The sequence below is a fragment of the Cebus imitator genome, unplaced genomic scaffold (genome assembly GCF_001604975.1).
Source record: "Cebus imitator isolate Cc_AM_T3 unplaced genomic scaffold, Cebus_imitator-1.0 Scaffold69, whole genome shotgun sequence".
NCBI lineage: Eukaryota > Metazoa > Chordata > Mammalia > Primates > Cebidae > Cebus > Cebus imitator.
The window spans coordinates 2,365,409-2,381,823 of NW_016107384.1; the positions used below are offsets into that span (position 1 = coordinate 2,365,409).

Consider the following 16,415-nt stretch of genomic DNA (forward strand, 5'->3'; position numbering starts at 1 on the left):
TAGAATTATTCACTAATTATTGTTATATATTATTAACAATGTGGCTTTTTAAAGAGCAAAAATACAGTTTTTAACCTAAGTTTACTCTTCATGATCCCACTATAAATGACAGCTTAACAGGGAGACATTTATTAGATAATAATTACAGTAATACTAATGAAATGAATGAAGTTGATGGTTTATTTGAGAAAGGATTCAATTTCTATCAGGAGTCTAGGCTGAAATTTCTATCAGCCTAGGCTCATCTTATCTTGTTAATCAGGTTCCATCTGCAGATTTACTCTCAAAAGCCATGCAATAAATATTGTAATGTTGCTTAAGATACTATGTCCAAAATTGTTTTTCATTTGTAACGATTTATTATGAAAAATTCCTACGTATCTTCTTTTTATAAAATCCCTGCATTTTCTCAACAATTGTTCTCATTTTGAATGGAAGGCTACTGTTGCTGTAATCCTCGAATAACTCCATGCGGCTAAGAAAAATACATAGCTGAATCTGTATGCCGGGAAAAAATACCTAGTCAATTATAACACTGAAACAAGCAGGAATATTTGCAAAGAGTCTACAGGACTCCTAAATGCTGTCTAACAAAGCATCTCCAGGGCACTGACACTGACAGAAAAATACTGAAGTTCCCTTTCACCACATTTTCTTCTCTGATATTATTGACAAGCAACCACTACCTTGAAGTGTTGTTGCTTTTGAACAACCCACTCCAGGCTTCCTGTTTTAGCAGGCCTGATTGTGCTGTTAGCACAGAGAGGGCGAGAAAGAGAGAGAATATTTCTGTTGTTCACGAAAGCAACTATGGAAATGGCTGTCAAAATGTAGAGCAGCAGGCAGCAACATACAATTATCAGGAAAAACTCACATGCTGACTTCATGTCGTATAGTTCCTGAACTGAGAAATCAGTTAACCTTTCCTTTAAAACTTTTAAAAGTTTCCCTGTGGTACTCAGTGTGCTATGCTGACAGGCTTTACATAAGATATTTAAATAAGGATAATAAACATTTGTCTACTGATTCTTCTTTTTTTGCCCACTGAATTTCCCTCCAAAGTCCACTTTAATATTTCCCCTCAAAATTCCTTATTTTTTAAAAATTGCAGTCAATTATTATATAGTTGTAAAATTCTAGAAATTGTAGACTAAGCCAACAAGACCCCAAAAAATAATTTGAGAGGAAGATAATTTTAAATGATAATTCAACGGGAGATACCATGACCAGTTAGTTACATTTACAAGAGTTTACTAAGAAGAGGAAAAAAAAAAAGTAGGAGTTAAAGGTTAGACTATATTCATTACGCACTTGACTTTGATTGTGGTATCTTTTGCTCTCTAAGTGGCTTTCATATTATGATTTATCTTATGTATCAAATATTAAAATAACCTTAAATTCCAATTCCTGGCAATCTATTACTTTCCATTCTGTACACTGGGGATGAACTTCAAAAAAATTTTACTTCTGAGGTGGGAAGCAACAGGAAAAGATGCATATTAAAATGATCAGCATCAAAGATTTTACATGAGGATAATGTGGACATTTTTGAGTCTTAACATAGACGAGTAATATAGCACACTTTTAAAAGGAGTATATGGTTATAAATGGAAGAGGATGAAACTGATGGTACAATCTAAATAATACCACATATCTCACAACTTGTTGGAAAGTACTTTTTTCATTGGGGGAGATTCACAGCTGCCGAATTTTCTGCAGTTAATAGAGTCCTTTGATTCACAGCAGTGCCCCTTGTACAAAAAATACTGGCCTTTGTGTATTACCAGAAACTAATTTTCTATTTGGCTGAAAAGGGAAAAATGGGGTTATTGCTTCTCCCTCCTACAGAGCTTTTCATTATGCCTGATGCACTCAACTTCTAAGCTCTTCTGAGAAAAAAAATAACTGAAGAGGCAAGAGGTAGAAAAATGAGCTTGTTAGCACATTAGAAGTGAAGTATCTTGGTGGGCCCTAGAAATTCCCAGTGGTGTGTTAACTTATCACTCTATGCATGCTGGCACTGATAGTCTTCCAATTGATCACTCTCTTTTCGCACCAAAGGTGCTGCCAGGAAGCAAAGGCTGAAGGCCCACAGGAGAAAAGTCTGCTATCAAAACAAGCTGTTTTTAAAAGTCTGCTTGAATGGGTAAAACGCTTCATGAAAAGTAGTGTGGAGACACCTACCTGCTTTTAAAAATGTTCTACTTTCAAAGGGCCTATAAATGAAATATTTTACTTTATTATATTTAGAGATTATACAAAAATTAGGCAGAAAGAAAGCAAACGTTAATATTTCTAAAGCAGGGTAGATATTTCCAATGTAGTAAATTCATCAAAGTAAGAAAATGATTATCTAGATAAAATACATTGTGCAGATTAATTCTACTTCTCTATACAAAAAGAGGCTTATAAAATAGAAAAAGCCCTAATACACGGCTACACAAAACTGAAATTATCCAGATATAACATATTCATTTTGTATAAAAACATATTTAATAAATTTACATTAAATCTTCATTAATGAAAACAATGCTTTCTTAAATTATTTTTAAAGTTCAAGTCTAGGTGGCAGAGTGAAGGGAAGCAATCATTAATGGTTGAATTTAAATGAAAAAACTACAGTGCTCATCACTTATTAGGTAAGTTTCCTTTTTGGGGGCCACCTTCAGGAAACACTGTTAGCTTGGTAAAATAATCATATCTAAGCTAACTCACCTTCTAAAATCTAAATGATCTTTGTAAGTTTCCCAGTGTGATGTAGCCAAATAAATAAATAACAACATGAAAACAAGCCAACCCAGTCTATAGGACTTACATCTTTTTTTACTTCAGAAAACATGTATGAAGGAAATATAATAAACTCTAAGCACTTAAACCATAGCCTTGAGTCCACAACGAGGTGCTTTTTGTGATTGAGATGATTAAAGTTCCATACAGTGCTTTAGAATCTGCAATTGTAATCATCCAAAGCAGTTAATTCCTGTATCTCCTTATAAAAGCTTAGACACTTATTCCATAAAAGACATCTCTCTAGGGAAGAGTTATTAGTACATATACATTGAGTGGCACACAAACTCCACAGCTGGCAACAAGAGGACAACTCAAGCTATAGTTTTATATGGTGAGTGCATGTTGCCATTGGCATTGGAATTAAAAAACTGAAATAGGAAGGATGATAAAAAAGGTGAAGGTAAACTAATAAAAAAATTCAGAACAAAAATTTAAAGTACAAAACTAAGTTGAGGTAAGCAGATTTAGGTTGTAAAACAACTCAAGGCAAAATTATCTAATAAAAACTGTTGGATGAGGGAGACTTTTAACTAGTAGGAATCTTTAATACAGAACTAGCCAATCAAAAAAAAAAAAATAACACACAGGTGATGCAATCACAGCAATATAATTATCCACTAATCCTCCTTCCGCTTTCTACAAAAGGAAAACGGGGTTCGGAGGTGGGTGGGGGGGGGTAGGAATATTATTATTCTAAAAACAAGGGAACAAAACATCTATAGCATAAAGAACAGTTTAAATCTAATCTGTACTTCATTAAGTTAACATCATTACATATTTTAAGTTACTACTCTTGATTTTAAACTTCAAGACCAGCTATTAAGAAAATGGGTTCAATTTCAGACTGAGCCAGGAAAGATAAGCATAAATTTTCTGTGCCATAATTTATCTGTATGTTAAATGGGGATACATCTGTATGTTAAATGGGGATACCATCACCTACTCACTTCATAGGGTGCTGAAGATAAAGGTTACAAATACAGGGTAAATCAAAAGTGTCCCTACATCTGTCTTGAAAAGTTTATTTTGGCCTTTGGCTCATATATTTGTATATAGCAGGTGCTGTCTCTAGGAGGACAATTTTTGATGTCAGTTTAAGAAATATACCTGTATTCATGTGCAAGAACTCTTTGATAATACCACTAATAAAAAAAAGATAATACCACTAATATTTCTTGTTACATGTACAGAGGGTTTTGACTTATTATGATGCAAAGAAACTGATTTCTCATGGGGAAAAAGAGAAAAGATACTGCAGAACATTATGTACTATCAACTTTATTAACATAGAAGAATATATAAAAGTAGATCTGGTTTTAAAGAAGCAATGCTTTTCATTCTCCACAATAATTTTATTAATCTGGTAATTCTGAACTGTTTGTACTGTTAGAAAAGGGGAAGCTTTCAGTTTTGTAATTCCACGGGACAACCAGTAGGTTGTAGAAACATTTAGTTCAAATGTAATTTGTGACTAGTCCGAAAGAAATGGAAATGTGTGTGTGTATATATGTGTATACACATGTTACACACAAGAATTAATACAAAGTATAATTTTCACAAAAAGAAATTATAAAAATTACAATTTGTAAGCAGATATCAAAGATTTGCATGATTGCTTATTTTCCTCCTAAGTTCAGGTTTCATGTTGTTTTTCCTTAACAAGAAAAAAAATTGACTCCTTTTAAAATAAAGGCAAGTATAAAGTGTTTATATCTGTGCTCAATGGCCTAGTCTCAGGGATTTAAGGCCCATTCTGAAATTCTTAATTTAGTAAGCACTTCCCTACACTCATACATTTCTATAGCTTCTTTGCAGTTTTAGCACTTAGGAATTTTATCTCCTTTCTCTAGAGAAGATTCCAAGAATAGTAATCATAGGAGGAGGAAGCATTCCAATAATTACTTAGAAATGTTGCCTACTGATTTAAAAAAATTTTTTTTGAGAGTACAACTTAAGTAGTAATTGAGATGTAACTTAAGTAGCTGAAATCTAAGTACTACTTAAGTTGAGCAGATCAGAGTCAATTATTCAATACTTATAAAGTTTGTAAGGTTGGTAGCCTGCAACTGGCTATAGTAAGTTTCCATATCACACATCTTGAAGATTGCTACAAATCACCCACCTCCCAGGCCCCCTTTAGAGAGCCTCTTTCCTTAGGCTTGTTCTTCCACTAAGTACACTTTCTTAAGAAACAGTTTTGTCCCTGATTCTTGGGGGCAGATTTGGTGGTCCTTCAATGCTACTACTTCACTTTAGAGACTAGTAATCCAGGCATTCTACTTACGTTATTGAAATTTTAATTGTCCATTTTGTGGTTTACAGACTAGTGATGAGACCAGTGCCATGGGGACAGAGAACATGTCTTCTTATCTTTATGTCTTCAGCACCCAACACAGGGCACAGTAGTATTCAATGACTTGCTTACAACTTCTAGAAGGAGTGAATAAAGTTGGTTTGATAGTAGATTAGGAGGTGTCTGTCACACTGACGCCCCTTTCCTCTAATCCCAATGTGGTTCCATAAAGGCAAACCTTTTTGGGGCAAATGTAGTTGAAACTTTCCTAGGACTGGATTTAGAGTTTGAATCTTCCTTGTGAGAAAAATTTTTGTTCTACTGTGCCCTTTGATTTTGCTGGCCCTCTCTGGAACCAAAAAAAAAAAAAAAAGTGACTAAAGCACAATATATAAATATGTAAAGTACTACATTAAGAGAAAAGAAAAAGAAAACTGATAATTACTTCTATAAATCCTCATAATCTTAAAGATTTTTTTCTTTATGCAATGTAATTATAACTCATAATTTAGCATTGAACTAAATATTTCCCCCATTGATTGTGATAATTTCTTAAAAGTTTAAAATTTTTTCATAAATTCTACAATGGTATGAGACAATGAATTTAGTCAAACAAATTCTATTTGCTTAAGTGGCCATTTATAGAGAAGGGAAAAAGGGGAAGAATGAGAAAATCTCTGTAAGGAAAATTAAATGACGGGTAATTTCAAATCATTTTAGGCAGATTTCCAAAACTGCTCTGTATATCATAAGAATAGAAGTGATAATACCCTTGAAAAATAATACTTGAAAAATGTTATAGTTAGGTTTTTGAAAAGGCCATCTTAAAAGAGGTTATCCCAAGACAAGGCATCATTTATTGAGAATATTTAGGACAATTTGAACTAAAGGAAGGATACACCCATCAACATTGCTTTCAGGAAACTTAGTAAAATTAGTTTATTTTACTAATGTTTATAGGCATCAATAAGGCTAGCCTGAATAGAAAGTACAAATATTTGCTTGGATAAACAAAGCTGCTGACAGATAGAGATGGGACTAAAATCTTGGTCTTTCAATTAATAGTCCAATGCTTTCTCTACATCCAATCTCAATGACTTGGGTGTTGCGTGGTGAAAAAGCAAAGGCCTTTTAGTTATCTCAAAATAATGAATATTAGCTTAAATTCTAAGACTGGCAATTTTTGAAAGATGTTTGTTTATATGTTAAATAATATTTACTGTAATTTACTATAGTGACTATACTACAGTAAAACCCCTTGCATGTTCTAAAATAAAGATGAGAAAACAAACCACATTTGACACTTCAGTTTAAAAGGCCTTGAAATATCTTTAAATATTCTGAGGCAATATCATTACAGAGGGTCTTGAAAAAAGAATGAAAAATAAGAATTTTATTGAGACATAGCATATGGGTAGACATACTTTGCAAGTACATCTCAAGGATCTCATGGTTATTATCAGTAGTAAAGTGCCATGTTTTCTGAAATACACAGGATAATTAGTGTCTCATGAACTAATAGACATTGTTCATTTATAAGATGAAAGCAAACTCTACTGCTTACCTTATAAAGCAAAATCTGATAAATTAGGATCTGGCAGAGGGAAGGATATTCCATCTTTCCTACTGTAACTAACTTCTTCCAGAAACATGCAGTCTAGTTTATATGTAGTAAAAAATAAAATTTCCCTAAACAAATAGCATGAATCTCGTTATTAATATTGCTTATTTACACTATGTTAATAAAAATTCTTCTGAAAGTCTGCAACAGGTTATGACAAATTATTGTCTATTTTTATGATGCCTTATATTCATGAAATTCTTCAGTGGTTGATACTATCTACACCATGAAGGAAAAGCTGTGATTTGTCAGAGCAGACAAAGCTGGGCTTTAATCCATCCTTTTAACCATATTGCCAAGTCTATATTGTTTTCACTGCGTCTCAATTAGGAGACAGGCAGGACACCTGGTACTTCTTTATCTAAGTCCCATGGGCTGCCAGATGACTCAAAATCCATAACAGGTGCTAAGGCAGTGTGAGGATACAGAAATTGAAAGCTGGAGTTGAATAAAATTTGGAACACATATAATTGCTCATAAATCAGTCAATTACTAAATGAAAACATTAAGTAAAAAGTTGATAAGCCCAATTCCACCAAAGTTTGTGTAAATACATTTAAAAAGATTAACCTTAAATAAATAGGCTTAAAAATTTAAACTTACCTAAAGGCTCTGAAAATCCTTCCTGATTTAATAATCCAATAATCATTGGTGGGTTTCAAAATGCACTAATATGATTATCCAATATCTGTATGTGTGTGTGTGTGTATATATATATATATATATACACACATTCTACTTTCATGAAAGTTTTATGAAGCAAAACAGAAACACTAGGTTATCTGGATTTCAAATTTAGTGAAATCATAATGTACTCTCATTCTTGGAAAGATCTACTTGAAAACATTATCATTAATTTAGTAATAATGAGACTTTCAAAGTCAACAGAGAACTGCTTGAAAATCACTAGTATTAGCTTAAGAGTTTAAAAAAACATTGGGAGGATACTAGAAACAATCTTGTGTGTTGTTCTTTTTAAGAACATAATTTTTAGTACATTAAAGTTGAAGAAACAAAAGTATTTGAGCAAAATACTAAACTTGGACCCTGTCAGAAGACTGCAAAAAGGAAAAAAACAAAACAAAAAAAAACCCAAAAATAAACCAAACAAAACAAAAACCAAATAAGTGAAATTTTACAGTGTACAATTACTTAAGTGTTATCTCTAACTAAATGTGCACTAATTTAATTAAGATTTTTGTTTAAGTGCTATAATTATTGGGAATACAAAAAAAGTGATTTCATTATTATAGTAAGTAGAAACAAAGTACAGTGAACTGTCATTTAAGACAGTGTCATAGAATCTATGATAAGCAGTACATTGGCTTAAACTAATGCACTATATGCCCCCAGGGAATGACAGGCTTAGACACTGGACTTTAACATCAAAATCTATCCATTAATCTTGACTTAAATATAATCTATTCTGCAGTAAAAGGAAGAATGGGCATTCAATGAATTACTGTTTTTGAAATACTGCACTGGTGTGCCCATTTACTAAAATTACTTAAGAGAACACAAGATACGAAATACTAGTAAATGTTACAGATTTTCTAATTTTACAAAACATGCACTTGAACTTCCCCAAATCTAGCAAGAGCATCCTGTTACAAAACTTTACTGTTTTAAAAGTTTTCTTAAAATATCTCTTCCTTATCCTATTTAAGAAGATGCTACATAAATCATTGTTACTGCAATATAATTTAGTCAATTTCATTTCAGCCGAAAGAAAAAAAGAATCATCTATGGGGTCAGAATCCCTGGAGTCCGAAAATAAGCACTAATTTTTTTTTCAGGTTGTAGATCATTGTTTTTTTGCAACAGAACTACCCAACTGCTGGCTGACAAAGCTGACTAGAAGAAAACAGGTCAAGAGGAGTGTTTATATAAATATCAGGGCATACAATATTTTATAAAAAAGGAAACAACCCTCACATTAAAAAAAAAATCCAACCAGAGGGAATTCAATGAGTGAGATAATCATACATGACTGAAATAGTTATGAGCTACTCAAATAATAAATCTGGCATTTAACTTTAAGATGTGCTGACTAGTTTATCTTTAGTGGATTATTTTAGCACTTGTGCTATGTAGAAAGTTAGTTTGCATTTCTATACTAATATCGTTTATATGTATTCAGATGGCATTCAGGAATCCTAAAAAGCAAAGTGTAAATTAAACCAAATTTATAACCTTATCTGACATATGAATTGTGATAATTTTATCCACTTCACCTCAGTTAAATTCTTATGAAAATAAAAAATTCCTTATTTTCATCTAATAAAAAAATCATTAAGACAAAATTGACTTTTGCTCTGCAATAATATGATGGGCTAAAAATAGATAATGGCATGTTAACAAGGAATTACTACAGGTGGCTGCTTAAATATATTCATTTGCTTTTTTTTTTGATAGCAGCTATGTGCTAAATAAAAGTCAACATTCTTATCAAGAGAGTAAGTAAATGTAGAAACATCAGTTCTGCAACAGCTATTTTTGCTGCTTCTCTTCTGAACAGCAATTAGTAAAGCAACCCCTTCCCCTCCTCCCTAGTGCTGTCAAGCTGTTCAGAGCAGTTTGCAACTCGACAATGGTACCATTGTGAATGCTGTCTGGGCTTCCTTCCCACAGAGAGTTAAATGGGCAGTTCCTGCTGCCCATGATTGGTGTCCAGTGAAATAATACTCAAGAGCCAGGTTTTATCAGCTTCACGCCAAAGAAGTGAAGCCAGGGAACCCAAGCCTTCATATCATAGTGGACCATATGCCAACCCTGATGGCCCCAAAGGTTTATCACTAAGAATCAGGATCCATCATGTCCCTTGTGAAATTTCACTTCACATACCTTATGTGAAATGCAAAGCTTCACTAAAAACTGAACCTTCTTTACAATTGGCATGAACAGATGGACGGTAACAGTGGTTTGGCAAGCAAAAGTTAAGATTTAAATAGGCAGTATTCTAGTGTTTGAGAGAAACAGCAGTTAGAAGAAAATGGATAGATTTGTGACCCATAGTTTAATTTTAATTTCATTATAGTTATTAAAAATTTAATATCAAAAGGCCTATGTTTAGTCTATGAAAAGAATGAATGAAAAGCACTTCAATTCCTATGTCAAACATGTTTAAAGACCAATTTCAGCTTTATATCCTTTTTTTCTTTGCTCTTTGAAATCCCCAAACAGCATCTGAATCTACAGTTGTTTTCATATTTAAACAAAGACTACAATAAAACTAGTACATTATGTAATAGGTGTGGTGAACAATAATGTGAGTAGAGCAGTGCACAATCATTACTAACTGCAACATCACAGGGTTTTAATACAGAAAAAAAAAAATCCCTATTCCAGCATAGGTGAGGAGTTGATAAAGATAGAAGCAAACTTCAAGTTTGGTTGTTTTTAGGGAATACTGCAGTTTGTCCATGCCCTGATGAGTTCTGGTTCTTCTCCGGCACTGTGATATGACCCACCTGTCCAGACTGGCATCTAAATTTGACAAAACAGAGAAGATGGTGGTAATGCTTTCTTTTGGTATTTTTGTTGTTGTTGTTGTTGCCATGAAGCCAATGTATTATAAGACTAGGACAAAAGTCTTTTATTCATCAATAACATGTAAAACTGTAATAATGTGTAAAGACAATAACTGTATAAAAGTACCTCATAGGTAAAGTTTAAAGGATTGTTGTGCAAGAATGAAGTCTATCATGAGTCTATCATAAGAAATATGAAAATCTCAGTTGCACTTTAAAAAATGATACATATGTATAAATATTACCAAATATTTAGAGACCTTTTTAGTCTCATTAAGTAACACTGGCTATTAGTGCTATTAGACTGGCAATTATTGCTTAACTAATTATCATAAAGACTTTATGAAAATAATGATCAATAAACATTTTGGAAAGGCTTTGCTAGAAAATGAAAAGAAATTCAAACTGTAACTGTTCCACTAGTGAAAAAGTAAAAAACACACAAAAGCAGAAGGAATTGTTACCTTAGACACTGGCTGCCATAAAATCATCAATAGCATTAGAAAACCATATTTATGCTGATTTTCTTTCTGCTTGACTACATTATCTGGTTTTGACCTATTTCTTGATCTTTATCTGTCACTACTCTTCCTTTTATATCATCCAGTAGTACTGAACTCCTTTTATTTATTGACTATATCACACTTTTATGCCTCCATGACCACTTCTTACCCCTAGAAAACTCTTCCCTGACCATGTCTGCCTGGAAAAGTCCCATGTGTCTTTGAAGTATTAGTAGAATTCTTCCATGATAAAGCCATGCCTCTAATATGCATCCTCTCACCCTACTATCCTCTCCCACTTAAAATTAATCACCTTTACCATCCTTCTCGTATATATCACTATTGCAGGACTCTGGTAAGAGTGCACTGCATTCATACATTCATGGAGCTCTCTTTCCATCCGGCCCCAGACTGTATGCTCTAATAAATGAATGATCCTAAACTGCTTAAGTTTATCATTAGTGCATTAAGTTCTTGGTAGAAGATGAAAATTGAAAATATCTCTAGAATTAAAACAATGTTAATTAACAGAAATAGAAACTGGCCATGTAATAAAGTCATTTTTTGTGAGCTCTCACAGCTGAACTGTAAGTAATTATTGGTCAATAGTAGTAAAACCTTAAAGATTGTCTCTAGAGAACATTAAGATACAATGCTATTTCATACAGAATAAACTTTCTTTATTATTATCACAAAGTTGTTACACATCAGAGATTCACATTTATTGCTTTTTGAAAGGACATAGATTTGCTAGACCAAAACTACCATCTTTAAAGATATGTAGTACCTCTGAAATACAGTAACATCATCAACAGGCATATACTGCCATTTTCTGAAAAGAATAGCTAAACAAATTAAAACTGACATAATCAAAAATATATTAGAGTCATTGTAGAAGTGTGTCACATATATGGGGCCCCTGTTTAAATAATTACTCTGTATATACAGACTACAAAGACTACAAGGCTTGGCAGCAAAATCCAGGCCAAGAAGATGTTTAAGCACAGCAAAAAATTCTTTAACTGTAAAATTGTAATGCCGTGTCTTTAATACAAAAGTGTTTTTTTTTGGAGACAGACTCTTACTTTGTTGCCCAGGCTGGAGTGCAGTCGCGCAATCTGGGCTCACTGCAACCTCCGCCTCTGGGTTCGAGCAATTCTCATGACTCAAGCCTCCTAAGTAGCTGGGATTACAGGGGTGGGCCATCATGCCCGGCTAATTTTTTGTATTTTTAATAGAGATGGGGTTTCACTATGTAGGCCAGGCTTGTCTTGAACTCCTGGCCTCAAGTGATCTGCTCGCCTTGAGGTCCCAAAGTGCTGGTATTACAGCTGTGAGCCACTGCGGCTGGCTGAATACAGGACATTTTAATCCTCTAATTACAGAGCAGATTGTTAGGTAAAGAAGAATGTTTGGTCTTAGAGATCTTACTACAATGGTTAATACCAGTGGCACAATGGCTGTGAGCATTTCAAAGACCACAAAACCTGGATCACTTAGCTGATGAGACATTTTATTTGAAGAACTATCTTCTCTTCTTTTGAAGAGAATGAATGACCATAACTATAGATCTTAGTTGATTTAACAACTAATCAATTTAACAACTAATAAATTTGTCCACAATATTTAAGACCTTCATAGAAAGCATGAAGAACAAATGGCACAAAATTTTCAGAGCTCCTAATGGTATCACTAACGTAGTTGGTACAAATGTTAAAGCAGCAAAATTGGAAACCTTATCAGCATCTAGACTCCCATTGCTGCCCCCTATTGCTCTCCTGTTGCTACCACTTTCCTTGCCTTACAGCAAAAAGTGTCAGCCTTCAGGGCTCAGCCTCAAGCTGCCTCCTTCTTGCAGGGGACACCAAGATGTATCCTCCCCACGCTATCTGTCACTGCCATCAAGTCAGAGGTGTCTTAGCTCATTTTTCTCCCTAAGAGATCTCCCAACCCCAAATGAAGTGAAAACCTTCATTAATGATACCTGAAAATTATCTTCAGTAACAGCCTCTAATAAAAAATATACTACTGATTAAGCAGTCAAAAAAAAAAAAATCTTTGCGTGTGTGCTAGTCTGGCTTATTCATGTATCAGAGGCAATTTTCACTGATACTAGGTTTTTTATTCTTACCTACCCAGCCAACTCTTAAGATTTGTAGCCTATTCTAATACAAATCACAAAGTATAAGTTACTACAAAAAATATTTGGGGGTTTTCCATCTTAAAAAAAATCCATGATAATAAATATAAACTTCAAAGGCATAGATACTTAAAATAATTTACTAGCCATCTACCATAGGCTAGGCACTGTGCTGGAAGTTAGTGAAACAAGGAGGATAAGTAAGACTTGCTAATATGTACATACACAGTTAAGCCCTATAATAAAATGTTTTGAGGCAGTGTGAACAATAGTTTTGCATAGTAAAGGAGGTTTTTTTTTTTTCTTAAACAAAGGGTATTTGGGCTATGAATAATGAGTATGTTAGGTGGAAAAAAGTAGAGATGGGCATTATTGGGGTAACAACATGGGACTGAAAAAGAAGGGCATTCAGGAATAATGAATATGACTTAGCTGGACACACAGTGTGCCCTGAGCATCAGTGTGGTAGGAGATGAGGGTAAAGATGGGAGATGGAGCTGGGGAGAAGTACAGGTGTATCTGACAAAACTACAGTGAGAAATATAAGGCTGGGGGGGGGGTAAAATAAAAATAATTGCTTCGAGGTTATCAAAAAATTTAATTTGTTTCAATAAGCAATTAAGAGCCATCGTAAGTCTTTTAGTATACAGATGCTTCTTGACTTACGATTGGGTTACATCCCAAAATACCCATTATAAATTGAAAATTTATTTAATACACCTAACTTACTGAACAGTATAACTTATCTTAGTTATAAGGATATAACCTTATATCCTACTTTAAATGTGCTTGGAACACTTACATTAGCCTACAGTTGGGCAAAATCATCTAATGTAAAGCCTATTTTTTTTTTTTTTTTTTTTTTTGAGACGGAGTTTCGCTCTTGTTACCCAGGCTAGAGTGCAATGGCGCGATCTCGGCTCACCGCAACCTCCGCCTCCTGGGATCAGGCAATTCTCCTGCCTCAGCCTCCTGAGTAGCTGGGATTACAGGCACGCACCACCATGTCCAGCTGATTTTTTGGTATTTTTAGTAGAGACGCGGTTTCACCATGTCGACCAGGATGGTCTCAATCTCTTGACCTCGTGATCCACCCGCCTCGGCCTCCCAAAGTGCTGGGATTACAGGCATGAGCCACCGTGCCCGGCCTTTTTTTTTTTCTTTTTTGAGATGAAGTGTCACTCTTGTTGCCCAGGCTTGAGTGCAATGGTGTTATCTTGGCTCAGTGCAACCTCTGCCTCCCAGGTTCAAGCAATTCTCCTGCCTCAACCTCCCAAGTAGCTGGGATTACAGGTATGTGCCACCATGTCCAGCTAATTTTTGTATTTTCAGTTGAGATGGGGTTTCACCATGTTGGTCTGGTTGGTCTCGAACTCCTGACCTCAGGTGATCTGCCTGCCTCAGCCTCCTGAAGTACTGGGATTACAGGTGTGAGCCACCATGCTCAGCCCAAAGCCTATTTTTAAATAATTATAAAAATTTTTGAGTCAAAATTCAAACTTTTAAGTACGAGTTCTACCAAATATTGCTTTTGTACCATCATAAAGCTGAACCATCTGAAATTGGGGACTGTCTGTACTTAGGTTTGCATTTTAGAAGAATATCCCAAGTGTTGATGTAGACAATAATAATGACAGCATCATTAATTCCCATGTAACTACCATTTTCTGAGCTCTTGCTACATGACAGACAGGTTACTTAGTGCTTCATGTGGATAATTTCACTTAATCCTTAAACATCCTGAATTTGGTACTATTATCCTCTTTTACATGTGAAATTAAGGATAACCCATACTTATTGATGTTATCTTCTAAGAAAATAATCTACAAAAGACTGTGAATATATAAAATTATATAGTTTCTCAATAAACTCATTTTCTTCTAACATAAAATGGCAACAATATTGACAGACTCCCCTAAGAGGTTTTATAATGTTTTATCATAATGAAAGGCAACTGCATTAGTAGAACCAATCAATTCCATTCCACTTCGTTTTGGTTCTCCTACTTTTGCAACAGGTACTGCACATTTGAGTGGTAGAACTTGAGGGAGAACAAACTGTGACTAATTGAAGAATAATAATTGACTTCTGGTAATCTGCTTGATCAAGTTAAATAGAAACTCAATTCCGGTATTTAAGAAAAAGTCAAATCTAAACAGATTAGAATAAATCAAATAATACTACTTGTGGTAGGAAAGAATATTCTAAATCTAGGAATAAAGTGTTCTTTTAAAATGCCATTTAATTATATAATATCTCCCATACTGTATATTTAAGATTATACTTATATAATATACATATATGCATACAAACAAAGCCTGAAGACTATAAATTACAAGAATTATAACAGACATGTTGCATTCCATCTATTCAAAGCCTACCTTTTAAGGCCCAAATTTTCTAAACATTCTTTCCTGATCTAACTCCAAAGTAATTTCTTCTTCCTTGGAACTCTTATAGCATTTTATCTATAACCCTACCAGGTCATTTTCACTTAATCTTCTATTATAATTAGTAATGTATATATTATTCTCTCCTTGTTAAATTATAAGCATATGAGGACAGGATTACTATCTGATTTGTCTTTGCATCCCTCTCAAAATCTTTGCTAACTGTGTAAGTGATCAATACCTATTTTTGAAGGAAAAAAATAGTATAATTCTATTTCTTGACTTGTTGATGACTAAACTGTAATAATCATTACATAGTACATTTATGATATATGTACTTTTCTCAAATTATAATTTGTAATAGGGATAAAAAGAAAACAAGAAAAACAGGATATGTTGGTTATTTTATGTAAACTTGGCTGGGTCATGGGACCTAGTTTTTGGTCAAACACCAGTCCAGATGTTACTGTTATATTTTATAATATTAATATAATATATAACATATACTCATAATTACTGTATAATATTGTTATATTTATACAGTTATAGTTATATTTTAGATTTGATTACCATTTAAATCAGTAGACTTTGGGTAAAGCAGATTACCTTCTATAATGTGGCTGGGCCTCATTCAATCAGTTAAAGACTTTAAGAGAAAACACAGAGGTCCTCTGAGGAAGGACAGAATTCTGCCTTCAGACTCAGACTGCAACATCAATTCTTCCCTGAGTTTCCTACAGATTTTGAACTTGCCAGCCCCCACAACTACATGAACAAATTCCTTAAAACAAATCTCTTTTCCCTTCCTGTATATATACATACTATTGGTTCTGTTTCTCTGAGAACCCTCACTATAACATGATTATATATTGTAACTTCTGCAAATTTCTATGTATAATAACTCTAAGTTATAAAAGAAACAGTATGCACCTAAAAGTATCATATTTAACATTTGTATATTCAGAAGTCAAAGTCAAAATGTCTTAAGGATCAAAACAAATAATTACTTTAAAAATTTTATATAAGGAGGCCGGGCGCGGTGGCTCAAGCCTGTAATCCCAGCACTTTGGGAGGCTGAGGCGGGTGGATCATGAGGTCAAGAGATCGAGACCATCCTGGTCAACATGGTGAAACCCCGTCTCTACTAA

General features: G+C 33.9%; 1 protein-coding gene and 1 long non-coding RNA gene across 2 annotated transcripts in view; both read right to left on the reverse strand.

Annotated features, from left to right (window-relative positions):
• RALGAPA1 (Ral GTPase activating protein catalytic subunit alpha 1) overlaps positions 1 to 16,415 on the reverse strand; it is a 285,382-nt gene that overhangs the window by 10,927 nt on the left and 258,040 nt on the right. The gene's annotated exons all lie outside the window — the stretch shown is intronic.
• LOC119471673 lies at positions 119 to 11,853 on the reverse strand. Its single transcript, XR_005200729.1, has 2 exons — positions 6,648 to 11,853; positions 119 to 5,432 (listed from the first exon to the last, which is right to left on the reverse strand). It is a non-coding gene; the product is annotated as an uncharacterized LOC119471673 (long non-coding RNA).